Genomic DNA, 17717 nt, shown 5'->3' with positions numbered 1-17717 from the left:
GGGGTTTCATGCCCTCGCATGCACTGGATACAGGCTGCCACTCTAGGGCACATTAAGGTATCATCAGGATTTTCATGCCCTCGCATGCACTGGATACAGGTTGCCACTCTAGGGAACATTAAGGCATCATCAGGGGTTTCATGCCCTCACATGCACTGGATACAGGCTGCCACTCAAGGGCACATTAAGGCATCATCAGGGGTTTCATGCCCTCGCATGCACTGGATACAGGCTGCCACTCTAGAGCACATTAAGGTATCATCAGGATTTTCATGCCCTCGCATGCACTGGATACAGGCTGCCACTCAAGGGCACATTAAGGCATCATCCGGGGTTTCATGCCCTCGCATGCACTGGATAAAGGCTGCCACTCTAGGGAACATTAAGGCATCATCAGGGGTTTCATGCCCTCACATGCACTGGATACAGGCTGCCACTCAAGGGCACATTAAGGCATCATCAGGGGTTTCATGCCCTCGCATGCACTGGATACAGGCTGCCACTCTAGGGCACATTAAGGTATCATCAGGATTTTCATGCCCTCGCATGCACTGGATACAGGTTGCCACTCTAGGGAACATTAAGGCATCATCAGGGGTTTCATGCCCTCACATGCACTGGATACAGGCTGCCACTCAAGGGCACATTAAGGCATCATCGGGGGTTTCATGCCCTCGCATGCACTGGATACAGGCTGCCACTCTAGAGCACATTAAGGTATCATCAGGGTTTTCATGCCCTCGCATGCACTGGATGCAGGCTGCCACTCTAGGGAACATTAAGGCATCAGCAGGGTTTTCATGCCCTCGAATGCACTGCATGTAGACTGCCACTCTAGGGCACATTAAGGCATCATCAGGGCTTCCATGCCCTCGCATGCACAGGATAGATGCTTCCCCTCAAGGGCACATTAAGGCATCATCAGGGTTTCATGCCCTCACATGCACTGGATACAGGCTGCCACTCAAGGGCACATTAAGGCATCATCAGGGGTTTCATGCCCTCGCATGCACTGGATACAGGCTGCCACTCTAGAGCACATTAAGGTATCATGAGGATTTTCATGCCCTTGCATGCACTGGATACAGGCTGCCACTCAAGGGCACATTAAGGCATTATCAGGGGTTTCATGCTCTCGCATTCACTGGATAAAGGCTGACACTCTAGGGCACATTAAGGCATCATCACGGCTGTCATGCCCTCGCATGCACTGGATAAAGGCTGCCACTCTAGGGAACATTAAGGCATCATCAGGGGTTTCATGCCCTCACATGCACTGGATACAGGCTGCCACTCAAGGGCACATTAAGGCATCATCAGGGGTTTCATGCCCTCGCATGCACTGGAAACAAGCTGCCACTCTAGGGCACATTAAGGTATCATCAGGATTTTCATGCCCTCGCATGCACTGGATACAGGCTGCCACTCAAGGGCACATTAAGGCATCATCAGGGGTTTCTTGCTCTCGCATTCACTGGATAAAGGCTGCCACTCTAGGGCACATTAAGGCATCATCACGGCTGTCATGCCCTCGCATGCACTGGATAAAGGCTGCCACTCTAGGGAACATTAAGGCATCATCAGGGGTTTCATGCCCTCACATGCACTGGATACAGGCTGCCACTCAAGGGCACATTAAGGCATCATCAGGGGTTTCATGCCCTCGCATGCACTGGATACAGGCTGCCACTCTAGGGCACATTAAGGCATCATCAGGGTTTTGATGCCCTCGCATGCACTGGATACAGGCGGCAACTCTAGGGCACATTAAGGCATCATCAGGTGTTTCATGCCCTCGCATGCACTGGATACAGGCTGCCACTCTAGGGCAAATTAAGGCATCATCAGGGTTTTCATGCCCTCGCATGCGCTGGATGCAGGCTGCCACTCTAGGGCACATTAAGGCATCATCAGGGTTTTGATGCCCTCGCATGCACTGGATACAGGCGGCAACTCTAGGGCACATTAAGGCATCATCAGGTGTTTCATGCCCTCGCATGCACTGGATACAGGCTGCCACTCTAGGGCACATTAAGGTATCATCAGGGTTTTCATGCCCTCGCATGCACTGGATGCAGGCTGCCACTCTAGGGAACATTAAGGCATCAGCAGGGTTTTCATGCCCTCGAATGCACTGCATGTAGACTGCCACTCTAGGGCACATTAAGGCATCATCAGGGCTTCCATGCCCTCGCATGCACAGGATAGATGCTTCCCCTCAAGGGCACATTAAGGCATCATCAGGGTTTCATGCCCTCACATGCACTGGATACAGGCTGCCACTCAAGGGCACATTAAGGCATCATCAGGGGTTTCATGCCCTCGCATGCACTGGATACAGGCTGCCACTCTAGAGCACATTAAGGTATCATGAGGATTTTCATGCCCTTGCATGCACTGGATACAGGCTGCCACTCAAGGGCACATTAAGGCATTATCAGGGGTTTCATGCTCTCGCATTCACTGGATAAAGGCTGACACTCTAGGGCACATTAAGGCATCATCACGGCTGTCATGCCCTCGCATGCACTGGATAAAGGCTGCCACTCTAGGGAACATTAAGGCATCATCAGGGGTTTCATGCCCTCACATGCACTGGATACAGGCTGCCACTCAAGGGCACATTAAGGCATCATCAGGGGTTTCATGCCCTCGCATGCACTGGAAACAAGCTGCCACTCTAGGGCACATTAAGGTATCATCAGGATTTTCATGCCCTCGCATGCACTGGATACAGGCTGCCACTCAAGGGCACATTAAGGCATCATCAGGGGTTTCTTGCTCTCGCATTCACTGGATAAAGGCTGCCACTCTAGGGCACATTAAGGCATCATCACGGCTGTCATGCCCTCGCATGCACTGGATAAAGGCTGCCACTCTAGGGAACATTAAGGCATCATCAGGGGTTTCATGCCCTCACATGCACTGGATACAGGCTGCCACTCAAGGGCATATTAAGGCATCATCAGGGGTTTCATGCCCTCGCATGCACTGGATACAGGCTGCCACTCTAGGGCACATTAAGGCATCATCAGGGTTTTGATGCCCTCGCATGCACTGGATACAGGCGGCAACTCTAGGGCACATTAAGGCATCATCAGGTGTTTCATGCCCTCGCATGCACTGGATACAGGCTGCCACTCTAGGGCAAATTAAGGCATCATCAGGGTTTTCATGCCCTCGCATGCGCTGGATGCAGGCTGCCACTCTAGGGCACATTAAGGCATCATCAGGGTTTTGATGCCCTCGCATGCACTGGATACAGGCGGCAACTCTAGGGCACATTAAGGCATCATCAGGTGTTTCATGCCCTCGCATGCACTGGATACAGGCTGCCACTCTAGGGCAAATTAAGGCATCATCAGGGTTTTCATGCCCTCGCATGCACTGGATGCAGGCTGCCACTCTAGGGAACATTAAGGCATCAGCAGGGTTTTCATGCCCTCGAATGCACTGCATGTAGACTGCCACTCTAGGGCACATTAAGGCATCATCAGGGCTTTCATGCCCTCGCATGCACAGGATAGATGCTTCCCCTCAAGGGCACATTAAGGCATCATCAGGGTTTCATGCCCTCACATGCACTGGATACAGGCTGCCACTCAAGGGCACATTAAGGCATCATCAGGGGTTTCATGCCCTCGCATGCACTGGATACAGGCTGCCACTCTAGAGCACATTAAGGTATCATGAGGATTTTCATGCCCTTGCATGCACTGGATACAGGCTGCCACTCAAGGGCACATTAAGGCATTATCAGGGGTTTCATGCTCTCGCATTCACTGGATAAAGGCTGACACTCTAGGGCACATTAAGGCATCATCACGGCTGTCATGCCCTCGCATGCACTGGATAAAGGCTGCCACTCTAGGGAACATTAAGGCATCATCAGGGGTTTCATGCCCTCACATGCACTGGATACAGGCTGCCACTCAAGGGCACATTAAGGCATCATCAGGGGTTTCATGCCCTCGCATGCACTGGAAACAAGCTGCCACTCTAGGGCACATTAAGGTATCATCAGGATTTTCATGCCCTCGCATGCACTGGATACAGGCTGCCACTCAAGGGCACATTAAGGCATCATCAGGGGTTTCTTGCTCTCGCATTCACTGGATAAAGGCTGCCACTCTAGGGCACATTAAGGCATCATCACGGCTGTCATGCCCTCGCATGCACTGGATAAAGGCTGCCACTCTAGGGAACATTAAGGCATCATCAGGGGTTTCATGCCCTCACATGCACTGGATACAGGCTGCCACTCAAGGGCACATTAAGGCATCATCAGGGGTTTCATGCCCTCGCATGCACTGGATACAGGCTGCCACTCTAGGGCACATTAAGGCATCATCAGGGTTTTGATGCCCTCGCATGCACTGGATACAGGTGGCAACTCTAGGGCACATTAAGGCATCATCAGGTGTTTCATGCCCTCGCATGCACTGGATACAGGCTGCCACTCTAGGGCAAATTAAGGCATCATCAGGGTTTTCATGCCCTCGCATGCGCTGGATGCAGGCTGCCACTCTAGGGCACATTAAGGCATCATCAGGGTTGTCATGCCCTCGAATGCACTGCATGCAGAACTGCATGCAGACTGCCACTCTAGGGCACATTAAGTCATCATCAGAGGTTTAATGCCCTCGCATGCACTGGATACAGGCTTCCCCTCAAGGGCACATTAAGGCATCATCAGGGGATTCATGCCCTCGCATGCACTGTATACAGGCTGCCACTCTAGGGCACATTAAGGCATCAACAGGGTTTTCATGCCCTCGCATGCACTGCATGCAGGCTGACACTCTAGGGTACATTAAGGCATAATCACGGAAGTCATGCCCTCGCATGCACTGGATACAGGCTGCCACTCTAGGGCACATTAAGGCATCATCACGGCTGTCATGCCCTCGCATGCACTGGATACAGTCTGCCACTCTAGGGAACATTAAGGCATCATCAGAGTTACACATGCACTGCATGCAGGCTGCCACTCTAGGGCACATTAAGGCATCATCACGGCTGTAGTGCCCTAGCATTCACTGGATACAGGTTGCCACTCTAGGGCGTCTTAAGGCATCATCACGGCTGTCATGCCCTCGCATGCACTGGATACAGGCTTCCACTCTAGGGCACATTAAGGCATCATCAGGGGTTTCATGCCCTCGTATGCACTGGATACTGGATTCCACTCTAGGGCACATTAAGGCATCATCAGGGTTTTCATGCCCTCACATTCACTGGATACAGGCTGCTACTCTAGGGCGTCTTAAGGCATCATCAGGGGTTTCATGCCCTCGCATGCTCTGGATACAAGCTGCCACTCTTGGGCACATTAAGGCATCATCAGGGGTTTCATGCCCTCGCATACACTGGATACAGGCTGCCACCCTAGGGCACCTTAAATCATTATCAGGGGTTTGATGCCCTTGCATGGACTGGATACAGGCTGCCCCTCTAGGGCACATTAAGGCATCATCAGGGGTTTCATGCCCTTGCATGCTCTGGATACAGGCTGCCACTCTAGGGCACATTAAGGCATCATCAGGTTTTTCATGCCCTCACATGCTCTGGATACAAGCTGCCACTCTAGGGCACATTAAGGCATCATCAGTGGTTTCATGCCCTCGCATGCACTGGATACAGGCTGCCACTCTAGGGCACATTAAGGCATCATCAGGGTTTTCATGCCCTTGCATGCACTGGATGCAGGCTGCCACTCTAGGGAACATTAAGGCATCAGCAGGGTTTTCATGCCCTCGAATGCACTGCATGCAGACTGCCACTCTAGGGCACATTAAGGCATCATCAGGGCTTTCATGCCCTCGCATGCACTGGATACAGACTTCCCCTCAAGGGCACATTAAGGCATCATCAGGGGTTTCATGCCCTCGAATGCACTGTATACAGGCTGCCACTCTAGGGCACATTAAGGCATCATCAGGGTTTTCATGCCCTCGCATGCACTGCATGCAGGCTGCCACTCTAGCGTACATTAAGGCATAATCACGGCTGGCATGCCCTCGCATGCTCTGGATACAGGCTGCCACTCTAGGGCACATTAAGGCATCATGAGGTTTTTCATGCCCTCGCATGCTCTGGATACAAGCTTCCACTCTAGGGCACATTAAGGCATCATCAGGGGTTTCATGCTCTCGCATGCACTGTATACAGGCTGCCACTCTAGGGCACATTAAGGCATCATCAGGGTTTTCATGCCCTCGCATGCACTGGATGCAGGCTGCCACTCTAGGGCACATTAAGGCATAATCACGGCTGGAATGCCCTTGCATGCTCTGGATGCAGGCTGCCACTCTAGGGCACATTAAGGCATCATGAGGTTTTTCATGCCCTTGCATGCTCTGGGTACAAGCTTCCACTCTAGGGCACATAAAGGCATCATCAGGGGTTTCAGGCCCTCACATGCTCTGGATACAAGCTGCCACTCTAGGGCACATTAAGGCATCATCAGGGTTTTCTTGCCCTTGCATGCTCTTCATACAAGCTTCCACTCTAGGGCACATAAAGGCATCATCAGGGGTTTCATGCCCTCACCTGCTTTGGATACAAGCTGCCACTGTATGGCGCATTAAGGCATCATCAGGGTTTTCATGCCCTCGCCTGCACTGGATACAGGCTGCCACTCTAGGGCACATTAAGGCATCATCAGGGTTTTCAGGCCCTCGCATGCACTGCACACAGGGTGCCACTCTAGGGCACATTAAGGCATCATCACGGCTGTCATGCCCTCGCATGCACTGGATACAGGCTTCCACTCAAGGGCACATTAAGGCATCATCAGGGTTTCATGCCCTCACATGCACTGGATACAGGCTGCCACTCTAGAGCACATTAAGGTATCATCAGGATTTTCATGCCCTCGCATGCACTGGATACAGGCTGCCACTCAAGGGCACATTAAGGCATCATCAGGGGTTTCATGCTCTCGCATTCACTGGATAAAGGCTGCCACTCTAGGGCACATTAAGGCATCATCACGGCTGTCATGCCCTCGCATGCACTGGATAAAGGCTGCCACTCTAGGGAACATTAAGGCATCATCAGGGGTTTCATGCCCTCACATGCACTGGATACAGGCTGCCACTCAAGGGCACATTAAGGCATCATCAGGGGTTTCATGCCCTTGCATGCACTGGATACAGGCTGCCACTCTAGGGCACATTAAGGTATCATCAGGATTTTCATGCCCTCGCATGCACTGGATACAGGCTGCCCCTCAAGGGCACATTAAGGCATCATCAGGGGTTTCATGCTCTCGCATTCACTGGATAAAGGCTGCCACTCTAGGGCACATTAAGGCATCATCACGGCTGTCATGCCCTCGCATGCACTGGATAAAGGCTGCCACTCTAGGGAACATTAAGGCATCATCAGGGGTTTCATGCCCTCACATGCACTGGATACAGGCTGCCACTCAAGGGCACATTAAGGCATCATCAGGGGTTTCATGCCCTCACATGCACTGGATACAGGCTGCCACTCTAGAGCACATTAAGGTATCATCAGGGTGTTCATGCCCTCGCATGCACTGGATACAGGCTGCCACTCTAGGGCACATTAAGGCATCATCAAGGTTTTGATGCCCTCACATGCACTCGATACAGGCTGCCACTCTAGGGCACATTAAGGCATCATCAGTGGTTTCATGCCCTCGCATGCACTGGATACAGGCTGCCACTCTAGAGCACATTAAGGTATCATCAGGGTTTTCATGCCCTCGCATGCACTGGATGCAGGCTGCCACTCTAGGGAACATTAAGGCATCATCAGGGTATTCATGCCCTCGCATGCACAGGATACAGGCTGCCCCTCAAGTGCACATTAAGGCATCATCTGGGTTTCATGCCCTTGCATGCACTGGATACAGGCTGCCACTCAAGGGCACATTAAGGCATCATCAGGGGTTTCATGCTCTCGCATTCACTGGATAAAGGCTGCCACTCTAGGGCACATTAAGGCATCATCACGGCTGTCATGCCCTCGCATGCACTGGATAAAGGCTGCCACTCAAGGGCACATTAAGGCATCATCAGGGGTTTCATGCCCTCGCATGCACTGGATACAGGCTGCCACTCTAGAGCACATTAAGGTATCATCAGGATTTTCATGCCCTTGCATGCACTGGATACAGGCTGCCACTCAAGGGCACATTAAGGCATCATCAGGGGTTTCATGCTCTCGCATTCACTGGATAAAGGCTGCCACTCTAGGGCACATTAAGGCATCATCACGGCTGTCATGGCCTCGCATGCACTGGATAAAGGCTGCCACTCTAGGGAACATTAAGGCATCATCAGGGGTTTCATGCCCTCACATGCACTGGATACAGGCTGCCACTCAAGGGCACATTAAGGCATCATCAGGGGTTTCATGCCCTCGCATGCACTGGATACAGGCTGCCACTCTAGGGCACATTAAGGTATCATCAGGATTTTCATGCCCTCGCATGCACTGGATACAGGCTGCCACTCAAGGGCACATTAAGGCATCATCAGGGGTTTCATGCTCTCGCATTCACTGGATAAAGGCTGCCACTCTAGGGCACATTAAGGCATCATCACGGCTGTCATGCCCTCGCATGCACTGGATAAAGGCTGCCACTCTAAGGAACATTAAGGCATCATCAGGGGTTTCATGCCCTCACATGCACTGGATACAGGCTGCCACTCAAGGGCACATTAAGGCATCATCAGGGGTTTCATGCCCTCGCATGCACTGGATACAGGCTGCCACTCTAGGGCACATTAAGGCATCATCAGGGTTTTGATGCCCTCGCATGCACTGAATACAGGCGGCAACTCTAGGGCACATTAAGGCATCATCAGGTGATTCATGCCCTCGCATGCACTGGATACAGGCTGCCACTCTAGGGCGTCTTAAGGCATCATCACGGCTGTCATGCCCTCGCATGCACTGGATACAGGCTTCCACTCTAGGGCACATTAAGGCATCCTCAGGGTTTTCATGCCCTCCAATGCACTGCATGCACACTGCCACTCTAGGGCACATTAAGCCATCATCAGGGGTTTCATGCCCTCAGATGCACTGGATACAGGCTTCCCCTCAAAGGCACATTAAGGCATCATCAGGGGTTTCATGCCCTCACATGCACTGTATACAGGCTGCCACTCTAGGGCACATTAAGGCATCATCAGGGTTTTCATGCCCTTGCATGCACTGCATGCAGGCTGCCACTCTAGGGCACATTAAGGCATAATCATGGCTGTCATGCCCTCGCATGCACTGGATACAGGCTGCCACTCTAGGGCACATTAAGGCATCATCAGGGGTTTCATGCCCTCGCATGCTCTGGATACAAGCTGCCACTCTAGGGTACATTAAGGCATCATCAGGGGTTTCATGCTCTCGCATTCACTGGATACAGGCTGCCACTCTAGGGCACATTAAGGCATCATCACGGCTGTCATGCCCTCGCATGCACTGCATGCAGACTGCCACTCTAGGGCCCATTAAGGCATCATCAGGGGTTTCATGCCCTCACATGCACTGGATACAAGCTTCCCCTCAAGGGCACATTAAGGCATCATCAGGGGTTTCATGCCCTTGCATGCATTGTATACAGGCTGCCACTGTAGGGCACATTAAGGCATCATCAGGGTTTTCATGCCCTCGCATGCACTGCATGCAGGCTGCCACTCTAGGGCACATTAAGGCATAATCACGGCTGTCATGCCCTTGCATGCCCTGGATACAGGCTGCCACTCTAGGGCGCCTTAAGGCATCATCAGGGTTTTCATGCCCTCGCATGCACTGGATGCAGACTGCCACTCTAGGGCACATTAAGGCATTATCAGCGTTTTCATGCCCTCGCATGCACTGGATACAGGCTGCCACTCTAGGGCACATTAAGGCATCATCAGGGGTTTCATGCCCTCACATGCACTTGATACAGGCTGCCACTCTCGGGCACATTAAGGCATCATCAGGGGTTTCATGCCATCGTATGCACTGGATACAGGCTTCCCCTCAAGGGCACATTAAGGCATCATCAGGGGTTTCATGCCCTTGCATGCACTGCATGCAGGCTGCCACTCTAAGGCACATTAAGGCATCATCTTGGCTTTCATGCCCTCGCATTCACTGGATACAGGCTGCCACTCTACGGCGTCTTAAGGCCTCATCACGGCTGTCATGCCCTCGCATGCACTGGATACAGGCTTCCACTCAAGGGCACATTAAGGCATCATCAGGGGTTTCATGCCCTCGCATGCACTGGATACAGGCTGCCACTCTAGGGCGCCTTAAGGCATCATCAGGGGTTTCATGCCCTTGCATGCTTTGGATACAAGCTGCCACTCTAGGGCAAATTAATGCATCATCAGGGTTTTCATGCCCTTGCATGTACTGGATACAGGCTGCCACTCTAGGGCGCCTTAAGGCATCATCAGGGGTTTCATGCCCTCGCATGCTTTGGATACAAGCTGCCACTCTAGGGCACATTAAGGCATCATCAGGGTATTCATGCCCTCGCATTCACTGGATACAGGCTGCCACTCTAGGGCGCCTTAAGGCATCATCAGGGGTTTCATGCCCTCGCATGCTTTGGATACAAGCTGCCACTCTTGGGCACATTAAGGCATCATGAGGGGATTCATGTCCTCGCATGCACTGGATACAGGCTGCCACTCTAGGGCACCTTAAGGCATCATCAGGGTTTCATGCCCTCGCATGCACTGGATACAGGCTGCCACTCTAGGGCACATTAAGGCATCATCACAGGTTTCATGCCCTCGCATGCTCTGGATACAGGCTGCCACTCTAGGGCACATTAAGGCATCATCAGGTTTTTCATGCCCTTGCATGCTCTGGATACAAGCTGCCACTCTAGGGCACATTAAGGCATCATCAGGGGTTTCATGCTCTTGCATTCACTGGATACAGGCTGCCACTCTAGGGCATATTAAGGCATCATCACGGCTGTCATGCCCTCGCATGCACTGGATAAAGGCTGCTACTCTAGGGAACATTAAGGCATCGTCAGGGGTTTCATGCCCTCGCATGCACTGGATACAGGCTGCCACTCTAGAGCACATTAAGGCATCATCAGGGTTTTCATGCCCTCACATGCACTGGATACAGGCTGCCACTCTATTGCACATTAAGGCATCATCAGGGTTTCCATGCCCTCGCATGCACTGGATACAGACTGCCACTCTAGGGCACATTAAGGCATCATCAGGGTTTTTATGCCCTCTCATGCACTGGATACAGGCTGCCACTCTAGGGCACATTAAGGCATCATCAGTGTTTTCATGCCCTTGAATGCACTGCATGCAGACTGCCACTCTAGGGCACATTAAGGCATCATCACGGGTCTCATACCCTCGCATGCACTGGATACGGGCTTTCCCTCAAGGGCACATTAAGGCATCATCAGGGATTTCATGCCCTTGCATGCACTGCATGCAGGCTGCCAATCTAGGGCACATTAAGGCATAATCAGGGCTGTCATGCACTCGCATGCACTGGATACAGGCTGCCACTCTAGGGCGCCTTAAGGCATCATCAGGGTTTTCATGCCCTTGCATGCACTGGATGCAGGCTTCCACTCTAGGGCACCTTAAGGCATCATCACAGCTGTCATGCCTTCACATGCACTGGATACAGGCTGCCACTCTCGGGCACATTAAGGTATCATCAGGGGTTTCATGCCCTTGCATGCTCTGGATACAGGCTGCCACTCCAGGGCACATTAAGGCATCATCAGGGGTTTCATGCCCTCGCATGCACTGGATACAGGCTGCCACTCTAGAGCACATTGAGGCATCATCAGGGGTTTCATGCCCTCGCATGCACTGGATACAGGCTGCCACTCTAGGGCACATTAAGGCATCATCAGGGGTTTCATGCCCCCTCATGCTCTGGATACAAGCTTCCACTCCAGGGCACATTAAGGCATCATCAGTGGTTTCATGCCCTCATATGCACAGGACACAGGCTGCCACTCTAGTGCGCCTTCAGGCATCATCAGGGGTTTCATGCCCTCGCATGCACTGGATACAGGCTGCCACTTTAGGGCACATTAAGGCATCATCAGGGGTTTCATGCCCTCGCATGCTCTGGATACAGGCTGCCACTCTAGGGCACATTAAGGCATCATAAGGGGTTTCATGCACTTGTATGCTCTGGATACAGGCTGCCATTCTAGGGCACATTAAGGCATCATCCGGTTTTTCATGCCCTTGCATGCTCTGGATACAAGCTTCCACTCTAGGGCACATTAAGGCATCATCAGTGGTTTCATGCCCTCATATGCACTGGACACAGGCTGCCACTCTAGGGCGCCTTCAGGCATCATCAGGGGTTTCATGCCCTCGCATGCACTGGATACAGGCTTCCACTCTAGGACACATTAAGGCATCATCAGGGGTTTCATGCCCTCGCATGCACTGGATACAGGCTGCCACTTTAGGGCACATTAAGGCATCATAAGGGGTTTCATGCACTTGTATGCTCTGGATACAGGCTGCCATTCTAGGGCACATTAAGGCATCATCAGGGGTTTCATGCCCCCTCATGCTCTGGATACAAGCTTCCACTCCAGGGCACATTAAGGCATCATCAGTGGTTTCATGCCCTCATATGCACAGGACACAGGCTGCCACTCTAGGGCGCCTTCAGGCATCATCAGGGGTTTCATGCCCTCGCATGCACTGGATACAGGCTTCCACTCTAGGACACATTAAAGCATCATCAGGGGTTTCATGCCCTCGCATGCACTGGATACAGGCTGCCACTTTAGGGCACATTAAGGCATCATCAGGGGTTTCATGCCCTCGCATGCTCTGGATACAGGCTGCCACTCTAGGGCACATTAAGGCATCATAAGGGGTTTAATACCCTCGCATGCTCTGGATACAAGCTGCCAATCTAGGGCACATTAAGGCATCATTGTGGGTTTCATGCCCTCGCATTCACTGGATACAGGCTGCCACTATAGGGCGTCTTAAGGCATCATCACGGCTGTCATGCCCTCACATGCACTGGATACAGGCTGCCACTCTAGGGCACATTAAGGCATCATCAGGTGTTTCATGCCCTCGCATGCACTGGATACAGGCTGCCACTCTAGGGTGCCTGAAGGCCTCATCAGGGCTTTCAAGCCCTTGCATGCACTGGATATAGGCTGCCTTTATGTCTATGAATATAGAGGATTACTGTATAAATCAGCACACACCCAGCTGTCAAAAAACTGATTTTATGGGATTATCGGGATTGCTGCGGTGTGTGGAATGGGAATCACATCTTGAAAAAGAGCTTACGCGCCTGGAGGAGACTCACTTCTGACTAGTCCATATTTACAGCCAATATTGTTAGAGAGCTAACAGGACACCAGTCAACATGAGGTAGGAGGCCTACCAGGGGGTTGGTTACCCAGGGCCAGTCCTGCCCTAGAGGTGGGGTGAGAGAGTTGGGAAGGCCCCAATCTCTGCAACTTATACCAGATATGTCACGTACCACTTTTTATCAATGCCCAGACGTCCTTTTGGCAGAGGAGAGAATGAGCAACCCAACAGCAAGAGAGTCAATGATGAACAGCAGGACTGTGGAGCGATATGTGCTGCAGACCAGCAACCAGGAAGCTCCACACCACACGCCTAAGAACTTGGAGAGTGGCTTTGTGTGTTGCGGGCATCATCACAGAACTCTGGCTGGTCTGTGCTTTAAGATCACACAGCCAGGAATTTTAAGAGGAACTATATTTGTTACGGGCCGCCATTGTACAACTCTGGCGGACCCATGATGGAGGAGAGGGTGGGGCTACAGAAGCATTTTAAACCTCAGATATGCATGACATAAGCCTTGAAAAAGGACAAGCTAGCGATTGGCTTGGGAAACCTGGTCGCACCAGGACCAATGGGAGGGGGAGGAGAAGAATAAAGTGGTAGAATGGAAAGAGGGCAGTGTGGGCTCATCGGTTGAGGACAAGGGAGGAGAATGCAGACTGAGAGATTAGGCAGAGGATGGAGGGTGCAGTGGAGCGGAGGAAGATTATAGAAATAGTGTGCACAATTAGGTATTGACTGCGGAGAGAAAGTGGTACTTGGGTGTGAGAGTCTGTGTATGGGCAGAAAGTGAATGAGACTAAGTGGGAGTGAAGGGGAGTAAGTGAGGCTGAGTGAGAGAAGTGATTGAGAGAGTGAAAGGGGGTGGCTGTGTAGGAATTAGTAGTGTAGTGTAGTTGGAGGAGGGAGAAGCAGAGAGAAGTGGGAGTGGGGAGTAGACAGTAGTAGAGTGGAGTGAAGTAGAGTGGAGAGTAACAGAGGGGAGAGTGGAGATTAGTACAGGGGAGAGTGGAGAGTAGTAGAGGGGAGAATTATAGAGGGGGGGTGGAGATTAGTACAGGGGCGAGTGGAGAGTAGTAGACGGCAGAGTACTAGACATACAAACATCAAGTCCACTCATCACCAGATCGGGTCCTCAAGAGGGTCATGCCTATGATTCCTGAAGCCCTCCGCCCCCCCGTGGTGGCTGCGCTGGTGATCTCCCGGTTGGATTACTGTAACTCACTGTACCTGGCACAACCAGTTGGTCTTATCCATCGCCTCCAACGCATGCAGAACCTCGCAGCCAGGTTAGCCACTGGCTCCCCCTTTGGGGCTCACATTACACCAGTGCTGCGCAAACTTCACTGGCTGCCGGTGAAGAAACGAATTCACTTCAAATCCCTGTGTATCGTCCATCGGGCTATTCATGCCCTGGGCGCCGAATTCTTACAGTCCAAATTTAGCAGATATATTCCAGGTCGGGAACTTCGCTCCATGACCTCCAATCGTCTGACCATTCCTAGAGCCAATCGGGAGAGGCTTGGCGGCAGAGCATTTTCTATTGCCGCCCCCAAACTGTGGAACAGCCTTCCTCCGTCACTGCAAGCCATTGATGACCATCTTGGCTTTAGAAGAGCTCTCAAAACCTACCTGTTTTAATGTTTAGCCTTTCATCGGTTTCCTCGCCTGTGCAGCCTTTCTTTCCAGTGCCATGATGCCCCAGGGCGACTGCGCGTTTTATAAGTTACAATAACATAACATAACAAATAGACAGAGAGTGAGAGAGATGAGAGGGAGGAAGAGAAGCAAGGAGAGTAGAAGGACGGTAAAGGAAGGAGTGAACATCAGGGCAAGGTGTACAAAGGTGTGAAAGCTAAAGACCAAGAGAGACCTGGGTGATTGAAAGTCACAATTTCTTGAGATCTTTTATCCTTTTGGAACCACAAGTTAGGATCCACCTAGAAAATTCCCAGTGGGAATAAAACAGATAAGTCAATTGTCTTAAGGCCAGCACTAGTAGCCAGTCTGAACTTAGCTAGTATGTGTTACTGATCTCTAGAAACCAGCATGGCGTCTAGGGATGCTTGGACTAGGGAGGTAAAATCCCACCGTACACTAGAGATAGAGAGGGATTGCCCCTAGTGAGTCCCTCTTTTAACTTTTTAATAAAACCCCTTGAACTGCATATGAGAGTTTTAATGTAACGCAAAAAGAATGTATAAAGCACACCTACACCAGCTAGGGCATCATGGCGCTATGAGGACAAGGGACCAGGCAGGAGGAAGAAAAAGAAAAACCGGAATGCGAAAAAGAGCAGAGATTTAAACTGTGAAAAGAAGGGTCTTCAGGGTCCAGCGAAAGGAGAAATGGTCCTCTGTGGCAAGCAAGAACAGAGGGATGGTGTTCCACAGCAGGGCCGGTGCAGCTGAGAAAGAGCGGCCACCCACATGAGCAAGCTTGAAGCGAGGAACCGTGATCCTCAGGGAAGAAGCAAAGTGCAAGTACCAGGTAGGGATTTAAAGTCGAAATTTAGCCTGCAAAGATTTCGGCCCTCTACCGTAGAACACTTGGTGGACCACACAGAGAGCATTCAATTTGATATTCTTGACCAATGGAGGCCAATGCAGTTTTAACAGAATTGGGGTAGTCGGGCAGAACCGACAAGCCCCCACTGATAATCGGGCTGCATAATTTTGCAGCACTTGCAGCCTCTGAAGGCAGCCGGCCAGCTGAGCAAGATACAGCACATTACAATAGTCTAGGGAGCCAGACGTGAGAGAAGACAGGACAAGTGATCGGAAATGGATAGGAAGGAAGGCAAGAACTTTCCACAGTATGCAGAGCTTAAAATGAACCGACTACCAGACCGCACTGATCTGGTTCTGCATGGATAGCGAGTCAGAAAACTTGACACCCAACTTCTTAATGACTGAAGAAGGCATAGGCAGAGGACCAAGTTCAGTGGACCAGAAGGCAGAGGACCAAGAGTAGAGTGCCGGAGAGGAGCCAACAACCAACAGCTCAATTTTATTGCCATTGAGGTGAAGCCAATTCCTGCCCATTCAAAGACAGATCGCCAGAAGGCAGGAATGGCAGCGCTCAGCAGAGGCTGGAAGAGACCATTCTAGCTGCAACAGAATTTGTGTGTCATCAGCGTAAGAGAGTTGGTGTGCTCTTGAGGCCAATTGTGACGCATGGTGTGAGAAGTGAGATTCATCAGGCCTCAATGCAGAGACCAAACACATGAGAGAAGAACGGACAGGACGTTAGAGGCAGGAGATTCCTGGGTGACAACAAGCATTGAAAGAATCGACAGAGAGATCTGGAACGTGGAACTATAACTAGAGTTCCTTAGTCTTAATTCCCTAGCAGAAGAATCAGAGGATTCCTTGCAATCTGTCCAGTCTAACATTACCCCATCCATAGCCGAGTTTCCAGAGGAACCCACCACCCTGGCAGAGGAGCTGAAGAAGAGTATGTTGAAACAAATATGGGAGGCCAAAAGAAAGAACCAGCTAATTGAAACAGCCTCAAGCCAGTGGAAGTGGTCTGATGAGCCTGCTTGGTGGTTCTGCCTTCCAGCAGTGGAGAAAACCCACAAACTGGGACAAGGAAGAGGAAGAAGTTCCCAGAAGAAATTGCCATGGAGGAGGGAACGAGCAAACCAACAGAGGAAAACCTGGTGGGGGAGCAGCATTACCATTGAGTGATATGTGCTGCAAACTAGCAATTAGGAAGCTCCACACCATGTGCCTAAGAACCTCGACAGTGACTGTTCTTGATGCAAGCTGCCGTTACAGATCCCCGGTGGACCCACACTTGAAGATCACACACCAAAGAAATTTGAGCAAGACCATGTTTGTTCAATGCCACCATTGTATGACACTGGCTAGTATTAGTGGAGGCGGCGGGACTTCAGAAGCATTTTAAAGCCTTGGACCTGAATGACATACGCTCAGGGAAAGATCAAGCCAGCAATTGTACTGGGAAACAAGGGGAGCACCAGGGCCAATGTGAGAGGGAGGAGGAGCACAAATGGGGACAATGGAAACAGGTCAGTGTGGGTTGTTCGGGTGAATTCCAGGAAGGAGAAGGCAGACCGAGATACCAAGCGGAGGAAAGATGATGCATCAGAGTTTGGAGGAAGATTATAGAGAGCATAAGCAAGGGCATGTATTGCCTGTTGAGAGAAAGTGGTATTTGGGTGTGAGAGTGTGTATATCATGGGAGAAAGTGAGTGAGTGAGTGAGTGAGACTAAGCCAAAGAGTAGGGCAGTAAGGGAGACTGGGTTAGAGAAATTATTGAGTGTGAAAGGGGGTGACTGTTGAGGAAGAAGGGGTGCAGTGCAATGTAGTGGGAAGAGGGAGTATTATGGGGTAGTTAGAGTGGAGTATAGTAGAGTAAAGAGG

Source organism: Ambystoma mexicanum, chromosome 8 (assembly GCF_040938575.1).
Source record: "Ambystoma mexicanum isolate Mex_15411 chromosome 8, UKY_AmexF1_1, whole genome shotgun sequence".
Taxonomy (NCBI): Eukaryota; Metazoa; Chordata; class Amphibia; order Caudata; family Ambystomatidae; genus Ambystoma; species Ambystoma mexicanum.
Note: the sequence above shows the minus strand (reverse complement) of the source record.